The 14,141-nt window shown below is 43.4% G+C and overlaps 1 protein-coding gene across 1 annotated transcript in view; it reads right to left on the bottom strand.

The window, feature by feature from the left end:
* The window catches only part of ADAMTS19 (ADAM metallopeptidase with thrombospondin type 1 motif 19), a 478,977-nt gene extending 465,098 nt beyond the window's left edge, over nt 1-13,879 (bottom strand). The window contains exon 1 of the mRNA XM_034655959.1: nt 13,485-13,879. The gene's annotated coding sequence lies outside the window, so the exon portion shown is untranslated. The remainder of the gene's footprint in view (nt 1-13,484) is intronic.
* Between the last annotated feature and the right edge of the window lie 262 nt (nt 13,880-14,141).

The following is a 14,141-nucleotide window of genomic DNA, read 5'->3' as shown; positions in this document are numbered from 1 at the left end:
GCTTGCATCCCAGGTATGAATCCCACTTGGTCATGATGGATAATCCTTTTAATGTACTGTTGGATTCTATTAGCAAGGATCTTGTTGAGGATTTTGGCATCCATATTCATTAGAGAAATCGGTCTGTAATTCTCCTTTTTGAGGGGGTCTTTGCCTGGTTTGGGGATCAAGGTAATATTAGCCTCATAGAATGAGTTTGGTAGCTTTCCTTCTGTTTCTATTTTTTGAAATAGCTTTAGGAGAATAGGTATTATTTCTTCTTTGAATGTTTGGTAGAATTCCCCAGGAAAACCGTCTGGGCCTGGAGTTTTATTATTTGGAAGGTTGTTTATCACTGACTCAATTTCTTCATAGTTAATTGGCCTATTTAAGAAATCTATTTCTTCCTGTTTCAGTCTTGGTAGTTTATAGGTTTCCAGGAAGGCCTCCATCTCTTCCAGATTGTTTAGTTTTTTGGCATATAGCTGTTGATAAAAGTTTCTAATAATCCTTGCAATTTCAATGGTGCTGGTCGTGACCTCTCCCTTTTCAGTCATAATTTTAATAATCTCAGTCCTTTCTCTTTGTTTTTGGACAAGTTTTGCCAGTGGTCTATCAATTTTATGGATTCTCTCAAAGAACCAGCTTCTAGTCCTGTTGATCTGCTCTACTGTGGTTCTGGTCTCTAATTCATTGATTTCTGCTCTAATCTTGGTCAACTCCTTCCTTGTCAGTGGGTTAGGCCTGTCCCTCTGTTGCTGTTCCAGTTTCTTGAGGTGAGAATATAGAAACTGCATTTTAGATTTTTCTATTCTTTTGAGTGAGGCTTGGATGGCTATGTATTTCCCCCTTAGGACTGCCTTTGCAGTATCCCATAGGTTTTGGACCGTTGTGTATTCATTCTCGTTGGTCTCCATAAATTGTTTAATTTGTTTTTTGATTTCCTGGTTTATCGAGTCATTCTTGAGCAGGATGGTTCTTAGCCTCCAAGTGTTTGAGTTTCTTCCAGGTTTTTCCTTGTGGTTGAGTTCCAATTTCAGAGCGTTGTGGTCTGAGAATATGCAGGGGATAATTTCAATCTTTTGGTATTGGCTGAGACCTGTTTTGTGTCCCAGAGCATGATCTATTCTTGAGAATGTTCCATGGGCATTTGAATAGAATGAGTATTCTTTGGTTCTGGGGTGTAGTGTTCTATATATATCTATGAGGTCCAACTCGTCGAGTATGGCATTCAAAGCCTTTGATTCTTTGCTTAGTTTTTGCCAGGGTGTTCTGTCTATTTCTGATAGTGGGGTGTTGAGGTCCCCTACTATTACTGTGTTCTTATCTATATGTCTCTTTATTTTGGTTAAGAGTTGGCTTGTGTATCTTGCTGCTCCCCTGTTGGGGGCATATATATTAATAATTGTCATATCCACTTGTTGAATACTTCCTTTAAGAATAATATAGTGCCCTTCTGTATCTCTCTCTATGGCCTCTAGTTTAAAATCCAGTCTATCTGATATGAGAATTGCTACTCCAGCTTTCTTTTGAGGTCCATTTGCGTGGAAGATGGTACTCCATCCCCTTACTCTAAGTCTGAATGCATCTTTGGGTTCAAAATGAGTCTCTTGTAGACAGCAAATGGATGGGTCATGTCTTTTTATCCAATCTGCAACCCTGTGGCGTTTTATGGGAGAGTTTAAGCCATTTAGATTGATAGAGATTATTGACAGATATGATTTTAATGATGCCATTTCTCTTTAAAGTCTTTGTATCGGTTGTGACTTGCTGCTCTGTATCACTCTTGGGGCCTTTTTACCTTTATAGAGCCCCCCTTAATATCTCCTGTAGGGCTGGTTTCGTGGTTACGAAATTGGTTAATGATTGGCGATTTTGGAACGTCTTTATTTCTCCATCAATTCTGAATGACAGCTTTGCTGGATAAAGGATCCTTGGCTGCATGTTTTTCTCTGAAAGAGCTTTAAAAATGCCCCCCCAAGCCTTTCTCTCATTCCAGGTCTCTGTAGACAGGTCTGACGTAATCCTGATACCTTTGCCTTGGTACGTGAGAAATTTCTTTGCCCTGGCCGCTTTCAATACTGTATCCTTGGATCTAATATTTGCGAATTGCACTATGACATGCCGTGGCGTAGGTTTGTCCTGGTTGAGCTTGGATGGGGTCCTCTCTGCCTCTTGGACACGAATGCTTGTTTCCCTTGCTAGATTAGGGAAGTTTTCAGCTACAATTTGTTCAAATATCTCTTCTAGACCTCTGTTTTTCTCCACCCCTTCAGGGATGCCGATGATTCTGACATTGGATCGTTTCATAGAGTCAGTAATCTCCCGTAATCTACATTCGTGGGCGTGGATTTTTTTAAGACCAGCTTCTATTTTCGTTTTTTCTTCTACTAACCCATCCTCCAATTCGCTAACGCGTTCCTCTGCCTCGGTGACCCTGGCCGTCAGAGCCTCTAGTTTTGACTGTATTTGGCCCACTGAGTTTTTAATTTCTGTCAGATTCGCTCTCATTTCTGCCCTTAGGGATTCTATATTCTCAGCAACGCTTTCTCTGATGCTTTTTTCAAGTTTACTCATCATCTTGACCATTGTTGCTCTGAATTCCATTTCTGATAATTGGGATACATCCATATGTATTAATTCTGTGGCCGAGGCCAATTCTGTGGCAGAGGCCACAGACTCATTATCTTTTCTTTGCTGGGGGGGACTTCTCCTTCTCGTCATTCTGATGAAGAGAGATTGCAGGGTTGTCCAGAGCCCAAGTGTTGACTGGGACCCAGGCCGTGCGCCCTTGTTTTATAGAGATCTTAGGGATGTGGGCTTCTTCCTTAAAGAGTTTATTTATTTATTTGAGAGAGAGAGAGACAGTCAGCAAGAAAGGGAACCCAAGCAGAGGAGTGGGAGAGGAAGAAGCAGGTTCCCGGTGGAGAAGCCCGATGAAGGACTCCTTACGGAGCGTTGTGATCACACCCTAATCCGAAGACAGGTGCTTGGTGACTGCGCCACTCAGGCGCTCCGGGTTGTGGGCTTCTTGATTTTTCAGCCTGCCTTCTGGGGGAGGGGCCTGCCTGCCGGTACTCAGAAAACCCTGTTTGGGTAGAGTCTCTGTGTCCCTTGCGAGGGGGGATGGGGATGGGCACCCTGTGAGCCGGTATTTCCGGGCTTTTGTTCTCTGGCGGCTTTCCCTGGCGGTTTGCTATGCCTCTTCTGAGAGAGCAGCAGCGGCTGAAATTCAGCCTCTGTCTCAGAACAGAGGGATCGCGGATCGTTCTCCACTGATGTTCTGGCCACTTTAACTCTGTTTCTGTTGGTGCTGCTCAACCCTGCAGCATCCCGGGCTGTGCGCCCCACACCCGGCGTCCCAGCCCTCACTTCCAGGGCCGGCACGTCTCTGTCCTTTGTGTTTCCAACCCCGCCAGCCGCCAGCCGCCCCGCGCGGGCTCCCGGAGCTCCCCGTCTCAGTCTGGTGTCTCACGGGTGCTGACCGCGAGTCCGCCTGCTCCCCCGTGCAGGTGGCCCTCCAGCCGCCAGCCGCCCCGCGGACGCTCCCGGAGCTCCCGGTCTCAGCCTCGATCCAGTGAGCACACCGGAGCTCCGGAGCTCCGTGAGATGCTTGGTGGTGCACGCTCCCGGCTCACGGACTCAGTCTGCCGTTTCCAGAGTGCGGGTCCGCGGTCCGCCCGCTCCCCGGTGCAGGTGGCCCGCCAGCCGCCCTGCGCGCGCGCTCCTGGAGCTCGCGTTCTAAGTCTGTTGTCTCGCGGGTGCCGTCCGCGAGTCCGCCTGCTCCCCCGTGCAGGTGGCCCGCCAACCGCCAGCCGTCCCGCGTGCACTCCGGGAGCTCCCTTCTCAGCCTGCTGTCTCAAGCGTGCGGGTCCGCGGTCTGTCCGCTCCCCCTTGTAGGTGGCTACCGCTTCCCGGCGCCCTGACACGGCGGCTCCCTCCCCCTTCTGTTTAGCTTCCGATATCTGTGCGCGGTTTCACGGCTCCCCGCTTCGTACCTCGATACTCAGCGCTGGAGATGTTCATTTGTAGAGATCCAGATGTATCTTCCTGCGTCTCAGGCTGATTCCGTGGATATTCCTGCTGGTCTGGTACCTATCCAGCTCAACTCAGGGGACCGGCTGAAAAAGGGGTCCCCTACTCCTCCGCCATCTTAACCTCCCTCCTCAGGGCTCGCTTCAATTTCTAATGGAAAAATCTTTACATAAGAAAGTTAAGTGTATTAAATTAAATGTTGTAGAAATTTCCCCAGTTGTTTGCCTTTTAATATTACAGGGTTTTGTCCAATAAAAGATTTTAATTATGTTGTGGTCACATTCCTTGGTATTATATGACTTTTTTCAACCTTGAGATAAGCCTAAAATAATCGAAGGTGTGTATCTGGTCATTCTGTATGGCGGGGGCGGGGGGGATCATTAGTTTAAATGAGAGAGAAAAATATAGTTGCTGTGTAAGTTAATACATTTGATGAAAGAAAAACACGTTCTAAGCATGAGTGTTTGGAATATTTTTTTCATCATATAGCCCTTAAATATATTTTATTATCACTCTTGCTTCCATAAGATTAATTCAGGTACACTTAGAAAATGACCATTTTGTGGTCTGAGTGGTGTGTGTTTCAAGTCCACTTTATGCAGACATATTCTCAGTCTCCTCTCTGCGTCCTTCTACTGCTGCAGATGAACTCACACCCAGTTGTCTTTGTCAGCTAACTTCCTAAGTGTGATTCCTGACAGGAAACACACACTCTGTTTAGAGGCTATATACACCACCTTGTTTTTCCCTAAACTTGCCAGCTAACCTCCATTTGTCCTTATTGTAAGGTGGACAAAATCAGCCATCTTGAGAAGGCAACTACATTGATTTAAAATTCTTTTTTAAAGGACAAAAGTTACGTAACACCGTGAACTCTACTGGAATTAAAACAATAAAAATGGGGGGGTGAAATGAACTATGGAAAAATAAAGGACAAGCCATCAGCCCATCTTGCCTTTAAAATGACCTAGAGACGCCTGGGTGGCTCATTCGGTTAAGCGCCTGACTCTTGGTTCTCTCAGGTTGTGATCTCACAGTTGTGGGATCGGGCCTCCAGTGGGCTCCACACTCAGTGTGGTGTCGGCTTCAGATTCTTTCCCCCTCTCCATCTGCCCCCCCAAATAAATAAATCTTTTAAAAAATTAAGAATTAAATGACTTAGAAAGTAGGTCCAATGGTGAAAATGTACTTCTGTTTTACTATTTAAAGTGAAATGATACATATAAACTTAACTGTCATAAAACATAAACAATTATCTCAGAGTATACGCCTCGATTTGGTATAGAAAGGTTTTGTGCTCGTTTTTAACAATCTGGGGTCATAGAACTACACAAAAATTCACTGTGGAAAAATATATTATTAGATTATGGCTTTGCCAATAGTCTTTATCTCATTAAATTAGGTTTCCTAGCATTTCCTGTACTGATCTAATTTCTAGTTCTACTACAAAAAAAAAAAAAAAAACCTCTAACACTTTCAAAAACCTGAAAGAAATTAGTTTCACTAATGTTTTGAGTGAAAAACTAAGCTTTTATCATATATGGTATTACAGACTACTTAGCACAATGACGGTTAAGTTTCACTTCTGCATTCTTAGATGAAGTAGACTTTCCCTCAAGAACATTTAAGTGCCTCAAGGTAAGATTTCTTATTAGCGCCTTTTGATCAGAATTCACCTCACAGGTAGAAAACACAAAAATCAAAGTTGGAGATAAGATGGAGCTGAGAGAAGGAGTAAGGATCCCTGTGCAGTCCATGGTTAGTCACATTTCTGACTAGTTATTTGTAATAAAAGGAGTAAACAATAAGAATGGACAACACTACCAAATCCAACCATTAGAGCTGACTGGCTCGACACTCGCAGACCAATGCAGTTCTCCTGCATTTGCTCCTTTTCTCCCCGCTGCGTGATTTTTTAGGCATCAGTGCATTCACAGTGCAGAGGAGACATGGAATACAAATACTCATCACACTTAAGCACTCAAAAACAACACAAGTGAGTAGGTTAAACACCTCTCAGGAATTTGCGTCAAACAGTGTAGGATTCTAATTAGCTAAAAATAGTAAGCATACTAATTCAAAAATACTTTTCCAATTTAGCAATTCACATTAATAAATAATGAATCCTTTTTTTTCCTATCTTGATGCAGGTTTTCTCTATCTGAAGCTACGAGGCCTTAAAAGCTTTGCTTGCCAATAAACACTAGCCCCTCAAAGCTGCAGGGGAATCTCAGAGGCTTTGATGGGGACTGGTTAGGCAAACAGGGAAGCCCACTGATCCTCAATCTCATCCATGAAAGATGGAGGGAACTTCTCAGGTTGCATTTACTGGAAAATTCTTCGATTTCTAATTAAGCGTTCAGGCTCTCTCAATGTAGCTCACTATAGAGGTTTATTAATATTATCACAAAAGATACATGCCTTTCCACAAAGAAGAACAGACAACCAGGGGGAAAAATACCTAGGAACCTGTTACTAAAAGACGATCCAAAAAAGTACTGTTGGAGATACCACAGTAAAGAGGAGATTCACAATTTTCATTTTCTTCAAGAGGTTTCCAGGTGATCTGATCCATTTTTATAAAATGAAAGTTGAGCCACCTCCAGAACGTAAGCTCCACAAAGCCAAGGACTCTTCCTTTCCTATACATAAAGGTGTCTCTGGAACATGAAAAAACGTAACCTAAGTTAAGTCCAACTACTCTGGATGAAGGCCGCGTTGAAAGCCTTATTTCCACAGTGTGCCCCAAGGGGGCGCCATAGAGCTGGTGCAGGCGATTCGAGACTAAGGATTCAAGAACGCTTGTACTGTGATACGGATCTTTCCAGACCTCTGAACACCCAGAGCATTTGAATGTGTGGCCTCTCCTGAACAAATGTTATCAGTTTACCCCAAAGTGTCTTACAGCCGTTAGCTTTTCATTTCTATTCCTCTATGATACAAAGATTGTAAAACACTGTGGTGCCTGACCAAGATAAATGAGCCTGTTACTCAAAAGGAACAGGTGTGACCTTTTTGGTCCCTGTGACCAAAGAACCTTCAAGTACATTGGATTGCAGGCTCATCCACACGCATTAGCTTTCCAGCACCCCCCACAAGGCTGAATAAACTGAACTGCTCAGCTGAAATGATTAATTTGTCTGGGGGGGGAAACAGAACTTCATTTACACATTAATAAGGATCAGCTGGCTTCTTAGGGCTACCTCTTGCTTATGGTGAGCCATACCATCTGCAGAAACAAAGGTAATTATTTTTCTTATTTTATGTGATTAGAGGGCATACAACTAGTTCATTTAAAAAACTGTTTTCATTAGGGTCTAAGTTAAAGGAGAGCCAAGTTCCTTGATGCAGTGTTTAAAGTATCTTTTTTTTTTTTAAAGACTTTATTTATTTGACAGAGAGAGAGAGACAGCCAGCGAGAGAGGGAACACAAGCAGGGGGAGTGGGAGAGGAAGAAGCAGGCTCATAGCAGAGGAGCCTGATGTGGGGCTCGATTCCAGAACGCTGGGAAGCGTCTGCCTTCGGCTCAGGGCGTGATAACAACTGCACCACCCAGGCGCCCCTAAAGTATCTTCTGTCAAGAGAAGACATTCTGCCCGGTTCGATTAGGCTCTGAGAGATAGACTTGATGCTGTGTTAATTGCATTATAAACATTTTATGGAGTTTGGTAAGTAACACAAAATCCTACCTTCTTTTTTACAGCTGAACAGTGATATAATTTGTTTTATTCCAGGTGATCTCCAAGTGCCCTCAGGTAAGACACCTGGCTGATGGAGTCATTCCTGTACCGTATTATGGGCCTGTACGCGACTGCAGGTTTGAGACTGATTCTTCTCTCTACCCCATCAGAATCATCTTTTTGGGTTCTCTGTGAAAGCACAGTAAATGTGCATGTTTCTACTCCTACTTTTTTTTTTTTTTTAACAATTTGCCATATACACAGATGAAAAGCCACAGTGTGAAAGGCTGCCTGTTTACAGACTAAGGCAGAGCAGGATGAAATATGTAACCAAGGATCATTTTTTAAAGTACATGCACACAGAATATTAAGTTTTTAGAAGAAAATGCCGTAACTAAAAGACTAACTCTTCAATCCACCTTCAAGAGGGGCAAGTGAAGAGATAATCAGTGTAAGTAATTACAACGCAGTCACACCTAGATGGAACAGCTAATAGTTCTGGTGACACGTAAAATTCTCGTGTATTTCTGAGGTATCACAGGACGACAACGTGAACAAAACTGAACGAAGGCAGTGATCTTTGACTCTGGCAGTACATTACCCTCACTTTGGAAAGTTCTAAAAATACTGATGCCCAGGACTTAACCACTGAATGATTCAATTAGAATCTCCCACGACAGGCTACGCACATGGGTCCATTTTTACTCCTTGGGGATCTAACGTGGAGCCATGGGTAAGAACCACGGTGCTAAGGATTAAAGATGATGCCCAGTGATTCTCCAACTCCCACCCACAGAGGAATCACCCAGGAAGCAAAGGGGCAGGGCTTGCGACTCTGCATTTGCCACAGGCATGATGGTGATGATCTGAGGGGCACACCGAATAGCCAAGTCTTCAAGCCCTTGTTCTTAAACTTGGCTGCACGCTGCAAATAACCTGGGGAGTTAATGCACCCACAGTATCTGGGTCCTCCCAGGGAGATTCTGACTTCCTTCACGGGGGGGGGGCATGCTTTGGGGGTGGGGCGTAAGAACTCACCAGGTGATTCTAATAGGCAACATTCTGAGGCCATGGCCTTAGCTTATGTGGATCGAAAGAGCAAAGACTAACTAGGAAACCAGGAATGAAGAGGAGTAAGAGTAGCACCATGTTGAAGTGACGGGTTGCACATACAGGTCTCATGGCCAATGGGCCAACATCTGAAAAGTCGTGCTTCTCTGTTGTACAGGATTTAGAAGTTCTGCCACCGCCGGACCTGCATTCCCCCGTGGTAGCGAGCAGGTGGGACCATGCAGAGTCGGCCCCTTTACATGGCAAGTGCACTTTCCCACGCGCCAGCCTACCTGCCCCATTCCGTTCATTTGGATTCCCTTCCTTGCCCTGTGAGCGGTGGAGTTTGAGAGCTTTGAGTTCAGCAAAGCCTACTGCACACCGACTCCAGGGCGCTTGGCTCAACGAGCAAGTCCCAGCAGAGCTCGCTTTAATCCAGAGTGACTGTATACAAAATGAAAAATGAGCTTCTTCAGTCTTTAGACACTGTATATGCATTGACAAGCTGTCCTTCCCCGTACGTGGTATTTAGGAATATTCAAGGCCACACACAGTTAGGGACGAAGCCCATGTAACAGGTCACGCATTCCATCCCCGGGCTCCAGGTTCTTACCCTCTATGTATAAGGAAAATAACCCTGTCAGGGTTTTGAGAATTAGACCTAGAGCCACTATTGAAGACTCCTAATAAGTGTCCAATCGATGTCAAGCTGCTCTTACCCATTTTGTATCTCTGCCCTTCCCCGGTGCACAGAAGCTGGGTAGGCCCTGTGCATGCTGTGAGCTTGCTGCAAAATTTCCTATTCAAGGCCAGAAAATATTTTATAAAATCAAAACGAACTAATCAACCACTAAGCACTAACGAAATTAAAATGAGAACAGGGTTTGGACTTACAAAGCTCTAATCCGTCTGGGGTGACTCGGTCACCTGGCACTCCCTAATGGTGTCCTGTATGTCATCTTTGTATGGACCATGCTGTGTGGCCTTTGTTTCATCAACTGCCAGACCGAGTCCCTTCAGAAAGAATTGCTCTCTCTTCTCTCAACTCACCCCAGTGGGGAGGCTTTCGCCAGGTAGGTAATCATTAAAGCAGCACCCAAAGAATGAACAAATAAACCCACATATACTCATTCCAGAGAACTCTTGGTAGCTGAAGGGGGCTGGCATTATTTTTCTTAGCTGTTAAAATACTTCAGAATCTCAGCTGTCAGTCTGTCAGTGACTGAACAGCCATTGTTGGAGAATGTTAATAGAAAGAAACCCCTATGCACCTGGACTTCACGTTTTCTACGTCCCAATTTGCTAAAACTGTTAAAAATTTGGATTGTATGCATACCATCAATAAGGACAGGATTGTTCATTTTTCCAGAACTGTGTGTCATTATTTTGCGAGTTAGTATGGATTAAAATCATTGAACGCTTTCCCACATACCTTTCATTTTTATCTTTATTAGATCTTTCAGTAAGCACAAGTGTTCAAGAGGTAAAGAGGAGATGCTAAACTTACTTCCAGATGTTTCGACCCACCAAGCTGTCCAGGACTATTCAGCAAAAGTGCTGTATTCACAGAACTTATTCCTGTCATTTGATTTCAAATAAACACCTATCGAATGCATTTCAAAAACGCAAGCAATGAACTCATCCGTTTGTTCTTGAAAAACAATTTTCCAACAATGCAGTCACTCTAAAATTTCTGTAAGCTAGTTCAGACATTCCATAAAGATGACCGTTCTTTAAATGCTCCTAACACGCTTATGCCTTACCCAATCACTGCATTTTTTGTGATTATCCAAAGAAAAAGAAAAGGAGGTAGTATTTCTTAGTCATGTATTTATAATTGTGTTTGCAGTTCCTAAGACATATTTCTCTTGAAATTACAAAGGGCATCCCTGATTGAACAATCACAATGATTCATTTTCTCTTCTAAAGATCCATTTAACACATGAGGACGATCAGCCGTGCTGTTTGCACTGCTTGGTTATGTGAAAATTCCCTGAGGCCTTTTTCTCATTTTTTCACCTTAGGCAACCTGTGTTATTTTAAATGAAGGTGTTCAGAAAATTCTAACACCTAGTAAGTAGATGAAGGGGTAGACACCTTTTGGCATCTCGCCCAACTCCACTTCCTGTGTGAGGGAACCCACACATCTCTCAGGAAGTCCTGCTGAGGGCCATCCCCGGGGAGGGAGCTAGCCCACGAACCCGAACCCTGCCAGACTCTGCCCGTCCACCTGCGGGCAGGAACAGTCCCTCTTGGGCTCCATCCACGGGAGGCCCCTACAGGTCTGGCTGAATATGCCATGTCTTTAAGGCCCTGAACGCTTCTACCCAGGCCATTTCTCAATGTTGTCTAGGCAGCTGGTCACCTAGAGACAGGACCTTAAGAGCTCCTTTTGGATGAAGCGCAGTCTTGCTTACCGCTTGCTCTAAATGCTCAGCGTGTACCGAGGGCAAGCCTTCCAGCTAGCACGCGCTTCATCACCCCTGTACATGCCTTAGCTTCTAGGTACAGTAATCCAAAGCCCGGCAATGGTTTTAGCTTGAAAAGTCATGTTTACAATTTAACTTAGCAAATGATTTGGTTAGAATTATTCAGAATACGGAGATTGGTCAGTACGGCAAACAAAAACGTTCAAGGACTCTAGTATGTGGGTGTTCCCATTACTCATAATTCCAATAAGTTCTTATGCTATTTTTGGTCCTTGTCATTCAGGTCTCAAAAGACTTTCTATTTCACTGACCTTCAAGCCAACCAAAATATTCAAGTGTTTAAGAGATAGCGTCAGTCTTAGGTTAAGTATATTTTGTTACCGAAATAAGCAGAAATTAATTTGTCAAAGGCAATGAGTATTCACCACAGGTAAGCTATTTACCTCTGAAAGTTTTGAACACATAGGTTGGCTGAATCGATAAAATGATTTCCAGCTAAGGAAACTGCATTTTGGAATGAAAATCTAAAGCAATTTAATGAACGTTTCAAGGAAGTTTAGAGAGAGCAAGAGAGTTGACATTTAGTGAAATTTTTATGTTTCTCAAGGAGCTCTCTAAAGAAATTAAATATTTAAAGTAAAAAGTGAAGTCTTCAAAACAAAAATCAAGCTATTTATAGCAAATCTCAGAGTGCAGAGCAGTTTATCTATACAAAGAAAAAACTCAGGCCTAAAGAACTCCCCTTGGCCACCCATGCTTCAAGCATCATTATGGCTTGCTCTTAGGTTTCCCTAGTGCCTAGAGGAGGGTGTCTGGCTCACAGGAGAGCAGGAGGGAGCACTGCAGAAAGGTTACTGCACGGTCTCTAAATTCCAGATTCAAATGTGCAGTCAGAATCTCAGTCTCACCACTTCCAAGGAGCTCAACGACCTTGGGCAAGTTACTTATTCACTCGGGTCTTCATTTACATAATAGCGTTATGAGGAATCAGTTCCTATAAAGTACTTTGGCACCTGGCTCATTTCCTAAGATGACGGGCACTCAAACAAATGTTCAATTTAATTCACTTTCAAAATCCGAAGCATAGGATTTAACAACTGCAATGAACCTTACTCATGATGCAGTGTGGGCCGAGCTCTCCGTTGTGCAGAGGAGAAATTTGCTCCAGGTGCCAGAGCTAATAAGAACGAGGCCAGGTGTGCCATCTCCATGCATTACATAAGCAGGGGCTACTTGGCCAGTAAGAAAATCTCCCATTCTTCTCTTCTTTCCTGCCAACTCCGTTCAACAACAACCCCAGCCGTTTTTTTTTTTTTTTTTTAATTTGAACAGAAAATTAGGTGAGACCCATCCACACACGGTGGTGTATTGAAACCGTGCTATCTATCTGCAGGAATAAATTGCTGAAATACAATATTGACATCGTAAGAAGCTTATTTCTGCCAAATTCACTAAAATAATAAAGCTCTTACTTATTGGCAAACGAACGATACAACCAAAAAGCTACTAACGTTTGGGTGGCAGCCAACAGTCTTCACTTGTGTTCTTCGTAGGTATCATGCATTCGTTCTAGGGTCTTAATTTCTTACAAAAAATAAAAAAACTCCACATTTCTAACTTGTAATTTACAAAGCATTCAACATTTTCAGTTGAGGCTGCCAAAGAGAGTATTCTGAAAGCAAAGGCATTTTCTAAAAGCCCAATCCAAGCTGCATGTATTCAATATACGTCAACCATGAGTACTTGTGTATTAACTCCACGTTCTGAGACACATTCCCTTTCATTTCTTGTATTTAGTGCCTCAAGTGGGAGGAACAATTTAACAAGGAAGCAGCTGCAAGAACAATGAACAAATCTAAAGCCTAGTGACTTTTAGAGCTCTGTAGTAAAATATACTGTGCAACTAACAATTATATCAAGAAATCCAGCCTCATATGACAGGTATGCTCTAAGTTGCCTCTTTGCTGCTTTGAAAAATACAAAAAGCCAAAAGGTCAAGGAAAAATGCAGTATTCACATAACAGACTATAGGACATACATTTTCCCTCCCTTCCCCACTTTTCCGGAAACAAATTAATAAGAGCTCATTGGAATGTAAACTACAGACATTATTTTATTCACTTGACAGCACCCCACTTATTTCCTTCCTCTTTTTCTTTAATATAAACATGATTACAACTTTAAAAAAAATAAAAGCAAAATATATTAGTTTCCCATTGCTGTGTAACCAATCTTCAGAAGTGTAGTGACTTCAAACACATTACCTCCCAGTTCTGCAGGTAGAAGTCCAGGTACATCAGGGTCGCATTACCTGCTCAGGAACTCTCCAGGCAGAAATCAAGATGTCAGCCAGACCCCGTTCTCCTCTGCGGCTTCCAAAGAATATTCTTCCAAACTCTACTCACGTTGTTTGCTGAATTCAGCTCTTTGTGCTTGGACAACTTAGGTCCTCGTTTCTTTGCCAGCCACCTGCATTCGGAGGCTTGCAATCTCCTCCCTCTTCAGTCAGCAGCAGAGCCTCCCCCTGCCAAGGAGTAGGGGATACCCTCTCACACTCAGGATCTCTTTGCTCCGGAAGAGCCTAGTCCCTTTTAAAATCTCCCCTCATTAGCTACAAGCCACCACACCAGTGCACCGATTGGAAACTAGAAACACCTGAGCAAAACCCCTTTCTCGCTACACTGACACGAGGGGTTTAATTGCCCACCTAGGAGCAGGAGCCTGGGAGTGTTCCCACACCACAGTGGGAACTTTGGGGGCCAGTTAGGAGTTTTGTTTCCCAAGGCCAGCAAATCAGGATTATAGTCTATCAAATAGGAATCACTACGTTATTTTTACTGAGCGAGCACTTTGGATTTTAATCTCTTCTAAAAATACACGCTTTCTTGATTGATAATCTGTTCAGACCTAACGGATAAAAGCAACGTGGGAACAATTCTAAAAGCCAACTGCAATTTTTAAAAAAATC

The sequence above is a fragment of the Ailuropoda melanoleuca genome, chromosome 3, assembly GCF_002007445.2.
Source record: "Ailuropoda melanoleuca isolate Jingjing chromosome 3, ASM200744v2, whole genome shotgun sequence".
Classification (NCBI taxonomy): Eukaryota; Metazoa; Chordata; class Mammalia; order Carnivora; family Ursidae; genus Ailuropoda; species Ailuropoda melanoleuca.
Note: the sequence above shows the minus strand (reverse complement) of the source record. Positions and strands in the feature narration are given on the sequence as shown.